At 42.0% G+C, this 6,539-nt stretch overlaps 1 pseudogene; it reads right to left on the bottom strand.

Annotated features, from left to right (window-relative positions):
• Nucleotides 1-316: 316 nt before the first annotated feature.
• On the bottom strand, nucleotides 317-731 carry LOC121479611 (annotated as a pseudogene).
• Nucleotides 732-6,539: the final 5,808 nt, after the last annotated feature.

Genomic DNA, 6,539 nt, shown 5'->3' with positions numbered 1-6,539 from the left:
TAACCATTTTAATAATATTTATTTTTCCTATCCATGAGCTTTGGGTCTTCAGTTTCTTTCATCAGTGTTTCATAGTTTTCAGAGTACTGGTCTTTCACCTCTTTGGTTAGGTTTATTTCTAGTTTCATTTATTATTGTTGTTGTTGTTGCCATTTTGCCCAGCTTGCACACTTATTATCATTGAACACTAGACCTTTCTCTTCCCTGATCCCAGGAAGCCACGCCCACAAAGTCCCAGGTTTCTGAAGCACTGAAGCAGAGTCCCTCTGCCCTATTTCTGAAACAGGCTCTCAGGCCTGGGAGTAGCCTAATTTGCTCACAGTGCTGTGAGCTGCTGAATCTTCTGGCTCATGATCTCCATGACAGCCTGTTTCATGGCTTGCTTCTCCTACAGAGCTTGCTAGATTTTCTCCATTTGCTTGATGAGGAAATCTCTCTTCCTCTCGACAAAGTTCTTGGCATCCTCAGATATCTTTTCTACATAGTAGTCTATTCCCACAATAATGAGTACATGTTCCACATCATGTAGCTTCCCAGGGACATACAGAGAACTCGTCAGTGGGATGAGTAATTCTTTCCCCAGCACATTCGGACAGTTTCTGGCTTCCACATGGTCTGTACCCCTTGACCTGAGCAATGGACACGGACAAGAACTAAACTTCCTGGCTCAGCTGGTTCTCGAGCATCTATAGCTTTGGCTAGTTCAGCTTCATCTTAACTGACTGCTCCATGTTGGGAAGGAGGACTATCTTATTATTGTAAATGGGATTGGTTCCTTAATTTCTCTTTCTGCTGCTTCATTATTAGTGTATAGAAATGCAACAGAGAGGCACCTGGGTGGTACAGTCAGTTGGGTATCTGACTCTTGGTTTCAGGTCAAGTCTAATCTCAGGGTCATGAGATCAAGTCCCATGTTGGGTCCTGCACTCAGCATGGAGTCTGCTTGAGTTTCTCTCTCCCTCTTCCTCTGCCCCTCCCACTGCCTGCTCTCCTTCTCTGAAATAAATATTTTTTAAAAAAGAAATACAGGGATGCCTGGGTGGCTCAGTGGTTGAGCGTCTGCCTTCGGCCCAGGGCGTGATCCCGCGGTCCCGGGATCGAGTCCCATGTCGGGCTCCCTGCATGGAGCCTGCTTCTCCCTCTGCCTGTGTCTCTGCCTGTCTCTCTGTGTCTCTCATGAATAAATAAATAAAATCTTAAAAAAAAATAAAAAAATAATAATAAAATAAAAAAGAAATACAGTAGATTTCTGTATAGCGATTTTGTATTCTGTGATTTTATTTTATTTTTAAATATTTATTTATTCATGAGAGACAGAGAGAGAGAGGCAGAGAGACACAGGCAGAGGGAGAAGCAGGCTCCATGCAGGGAGCCCAATGTGGGACTCGATCCTGGGTCTCCAGGATCACACCCTGGGCCGAAGGCAGATGCTCAAATCACTGAGCCACCCAGGCGTCCCATGCAATTTTATTGAATTTGTTTATCAATTGTAGTGGTTTTTTGGTGGAGTCCTTCAGGTTTTCTACATGTAGTATCATGTCATATGTAAATAGTGAAAGTTTTACTTCTTCCTGCCAATTTGGATGTCTATTACTACTTTTTGTTGTCTGATTGCTGTGGCTAGGACTTCTGGTACTCTGTTGAGTAAAAGTGGTGATAATGGGCATCCTTGTCTTGTTCCTGACCATGGAGGAAAAGCTCTCAGTTTTTCCCCATTTAGAATGATGTTAGCTGTGGTTTTTTCATATATGGCCTTTATTATGTTGAGGTATGTTCACTTCAAACCTACTTTGTTGAGGGTTTTTACCACAAATGGTTGTTCTACTTGTCAAATGCTTTTTCTGGGTCTTTTGAATGATCATATGGTTCTCTTTTTTTGTTTTTTTTTTAAGATTTATTTATTTGAAAAGTGCATGCACAAGTTGGGGGATGGGCAGAAGGGGACCAGCAGACTTTTGTGTATTGGGAGTTTTTTGATTTCTGATTCAATTTCTTTGCTGGTTATTGGTCTGTTCAAATTTTCTATTTTAGCCTTGGTAAATTCCTATGTTTTTAGGAATTCATCCATTTCTTCTACATGGTCCAATTTGTTGGCATATAGTTTTTCATGATTTCTTATAATTGTTTGTGTTTCTGTAGTGTTGGCTGTTATCTCTCCTCTCCCATTTATGATTTTACTTATTTGGGTCCTTTCTCTTTTCTTTTTGATGAGTCTAGCTTAATGTTTATCAATTTTATTAATTTTTTCAAAGAACAGTCTCCTGGTTTCATTGATCTATTTTTTCTTGTTGTGTATGTATGTAATCTCTGCGCCCAACATGGGTCTCAAACTTATGACCCAAGATCAAGAGTTGCCTGCTCTACCAACTAAGCCAGCCAGGCTCCCCTGTTTCTAATGTTTTTGTAGTTTCTATACCATTTATTTCTACTCTAATCTTTATTATTTTGTTCCTTCTTCTGGCTTTAGGCTTTGTTCATTGTTCTTTTCCTAGCTCTTTAGGCCTAAGCTTAAGCTGTTTATGTGAGATTTCTCTTCCCTCACAGAACCACTTTTGCGGGGCACCTGGGTGGCTCAGTCAGTTAAGCATCCAACTCTTTATTTTGGCTCAGGCCATGATCTCGGGCTTATGAGATGGAGCCCCATGTTGGAGTCTTCACTAAACACAGAGCTTGCTTGGGATTCCCTCCCTTTTCCTCTGCCCCTCTTTCCACCCCCACCCCCACTCGCTCATATGCCCCCCCCCCTCAAAAAAAGAAAAGAAAAGAACCACTTTTGCTGCATCACAAGGGTTTATTTGTGTTTTCATTTTCATTTGTTTTCATGTTGTTTTTCTTTTATTTTCTGGTTGACTCATTCATTGTTTAGTAGCATGTTACTTAACCTCTATGTATTTGTAGTCTTTCTAGATTTTTCTTGTGTTTGACACCTAGTTTCATAGCATTGTGGTCAAAAAAAGGTGCATGGTAGGACTCGGGTTTTCTTGAATTTGTTGAGGCCTGTCTTGTGGCCTAATATGTGATCTATTCTGGAGAATGTTCCAGAATGCCTGTTCCCAGGCATGGGTGTAGGGACACCCAGGATGTAGGGACATCCTTTTTAAAAGTGAGTTCCTTGGGGATCCCTGGGTGGCTCAGTGGTTTGGTGCCTGCCTTTGGCCCAGAGCATGGTCCCAGAGTCCTGGGATCAAGTCCCACATCGGGCTCCTTGCATGGAGCCTGCTTCTCCCTCTGTCTCTCTCTCTCTCTCTCTCTCTCTCTCTCTCTTTCTCTCATGAATAAATGAATAAAATCTTAAAAAAAAAAAAAAAGTGAGTTCCTTGACTTTTTTTTTTTAATAGAAATATTCATTTTTACTGCTTTTGTGTTTCCTACCTTCATACTGTCACTTTTGGTCTTTCTTTTCCACTCAGAGTCCCTGTTAGCATTTCTTGCAGGGCTGTTTTCATGGTCATGAACTCCTTTAATTTTTTATTTATCTGTGAAACTCTTTATTTCTCCTTCTATTTTTTTAAATTTTTTTTTCTCCTTCTATTTTGAATGTTAAATTTGCTGGATACTTTCTTGGCTGCAGGTTTTTCCCACTCAGCATTTTGAATATATTATGTCAGTCCCTTCTGGCTTGAAGAGTTTCTGCTGAAAAACCTTTTTCCTTATGGGTTTTCCCTTTTAAGTAACTGTCTTCTTTTATCTTGTTGTTTTAGGATTTTTTCCTTATCACTGTATTTTGCCAGTGTAATGATAATATGTCTTGGTATGGGTTTGATTTTTGTTGATTTTGATGGGAGTTCTCTGTGCCTCCTTGATCTGGGTATCTGTTTCCTTCCTCAGATTAGGGAATTTTTCAGCTATTATTTTTTCAAATAAATTTTCTGCCTCCTTTTTCTCTCTCTTCTTCTTCTTGGGCTCCTATAATACAAATGTTGTTATGTTTGATGGAGTCACTGAGTTCCTTAAGTCTATTCTTGTGTCCCATAATTCTTTCTCTTTTGTTCAGCTTCATTATTTTCCATTATTTTGTCTTTTTTTTTTTTTGTCTTTTTTGTCACTAATGCATTGCTCTGTTTCTTCCTGCCTGCTTTTCATTGCATCAAGCCTATTTCCAATCTTGTTAATTACATTTTTCATCTCTGATTGAGTTTTGTTTGTTTTTTAGTTTTTTTTTTTTCTTTCAAATTTTTATTTATTTATGATAGTCACACACAGAGAGAGTCAGAGACATAGGCAGAGGGAGAAGCAGGCTCCATGCACCAGGAGCCCGATGTGGGATTCAATCCCAGGTCACCAGGATCGCGCCCTGGGCCAAAGGCAGGCGCTAAACTGCTGCGCCACCCAGGGATCCCTGTTTGGTTTTTTACCTCTTGTATCTCTGTAGTAAGGATTTCACTGATATCCTCTATTCTTTTCTCAAGCTCAGTGGGTAACCTCATGATTGTTGCTTTAAATCTTCATTAGGCATGTTATTTATATTTGTCTTACTTAGATCTCTGCCTGTGGCCTTATCTTGTCCTTTCACTTGGGATAAGTTCTTCTACTGTGGTGTTTTTTTTTTTTTTTTTTTTTTTTTTTTACTGTGGTATTTTGTTTAAGTTTCTGCCTTCTTCTGAGTGTTAGAAAAGCTCGTTATGTCTCCTGCTCCTAAAAGTAACGGCTTTATGAAGAAGAGGTCATGTAGTGTCCAGGGCCTAGCACTTCAGGGAGTGTGTCTGGTGTGTGCTGCATTCAATCTGCTGTATTTTGGCTACTCTTTCCTCCAGCTAGTTATATGCTGAGGCTCTACTTGCCTACAGTGAACAGTGTTTTGTCCCTGGCCTGAATGTGGTGGGTTTTAAGTAGGTATGCTCTGATCTGCTTGTGAAATGAGACCCATCACCACCTCCACCAGAACTGAGGCCCTGCAGAATGCTCTTATCTGGAAATGTGGTGTGGGCAGGAGTTTGTGCTGGTCTTCTGGGGAAGGGGCCTGCTGTGCTGGGACTGAGGCAAGCCTGACTGAAAAGGGCAGTCCTGCTAGAGCACAAGGGATGGCACTTAGTGTAAGCAAGTTAGGCAACCAGTGTCTTTGCTGCTTCCTAGGTGACTCTGAGTTTATGCTGGGGTTGGGGGTGGGTGGGGAGGAAATGGTGCCAGCCAGCCAGCTCCTTGGTTCTTGGTCTTTCTCTGTGAACACTGCCTTTCAGGGGCATGCTCCAAAAAGAGCAAATAATCTCTCCACTGTGTGCCCCCCTGCCCCCCCCCCCCACCCCCGCCTTTCTTCAGATTGCTGTTTCCACAATGCGTACTCTCAGGGTTTTGCTGCCTCCACACTGGAGCCCAGCCCAGCCTGCCAATACTTCTAAAAACTTCGAATTTGAGCCCTGCTGTACTAAGAAATCACAAAATTCAACTCTTTGTTTTCCATGCCAATGGCTATGGGTAAACATTCTCCTTGTGTGTTCCCCTGTGTGCTCCTCCCTCTCTCTCTCCTCAACCATGGTTCCCTCCCCTCCACAGCACCACATGTGTGCACTTCTACCTTCTTCAATGTGGCCTCTTCTCTCCCTTTAGTTGTGAGGTTTGTCCTGTCAGTCTTTGGGTTGATTTCTGGGGTATTTAAGATGATTTGATAGTTACCTATTTATGTTCATGGGATGAGGCAAGCCTAGGGTCCTCCTCCTCTGCTGCCATCATCCCTCCAGTGTGATCTTTCCTCTTGATGAAGGGGCTAAAAAGCACTCAAGTTCAGTCTCCCATGGCTTCTGTCACACTGTCATCTTTTTTTTCAATATTTTATTTATTTATTCATGAGAGACACACAAAGAGAGGTAGAAATATAGACAGAAGGAGAAGCAGGCTCCTCACAGGAAGCCCGATGTGGGACTCGATCCCAGACCCTGGAATCATGCCCTGAGCCAAAGGCAGATGTTTAACCACCTGAGCCACCAGGAGTCCCTGTCATCCTTTATCCATCTATTCCACAAACATTGTCAAGACTTTCATCAAAAACGCAATTTAATATTTTTTCATAAATTCCATATATTAAGAGTTTTGCCCACTGCATTTATTTATTCATTTCCTGTTTGTAATTAGTTAAAAACATATTTGACCACAAGTCAGAGTTCTGATCAGCACAAGGAGATTAGAGTACTCTCCCAGAGTAGGCCTAATGCTGGTCCAAGTTGGGGAGGGCCACGGGAAAGGGTATAGCCATGGACTTGTGACTAGGGCTCACGCTTGCAAGAGCACCTGGCTCTAGAGATCTCAAGCAGATTGCCACTGGCAAAATACAAAGTCAGAGAGTCAGGTGGCGTGAAACAAGAAAGAAATTTGTTTGAATGAGGTCAACACTGGGAAGATCCAGACTAGTGTCTCAAAGACTGTCTCCAAAGTACTGAAAATACTTGTAGGTTTATATAAAGAGAATGTGAGACAAAAGTTGGTGGGTCCCTGCAGGTGGGCAGTAAAGGTCAGGTGGATCATTGTCTTGGCATCAGTCACTGGGAAGGCCTTGTTGCCTCAGGGCAGTCACTATTGCTTCAGGGGGTAGTTTCGGTTCCATCAAG

The sequence above is a fragment of the Vulpes lagopus genome, chromosome 2, assembly GCF_018345385.1.
Source record: "Vulpes lagopus strain Blue_001 chromosome 2, ASM1834538v1, whole genome shotgun sequence".
NCBI classification, from domain to species: Eukaryota; Metazoa; Chordata; class Mammalia; order Carnivora; family Canidae; genus Vulpes; species Vulpes lagopus.
Note: the sequence above shows the minus strand (reverse complement) of the source record. Positions and strands in the feature narration are given on the sequence as shown.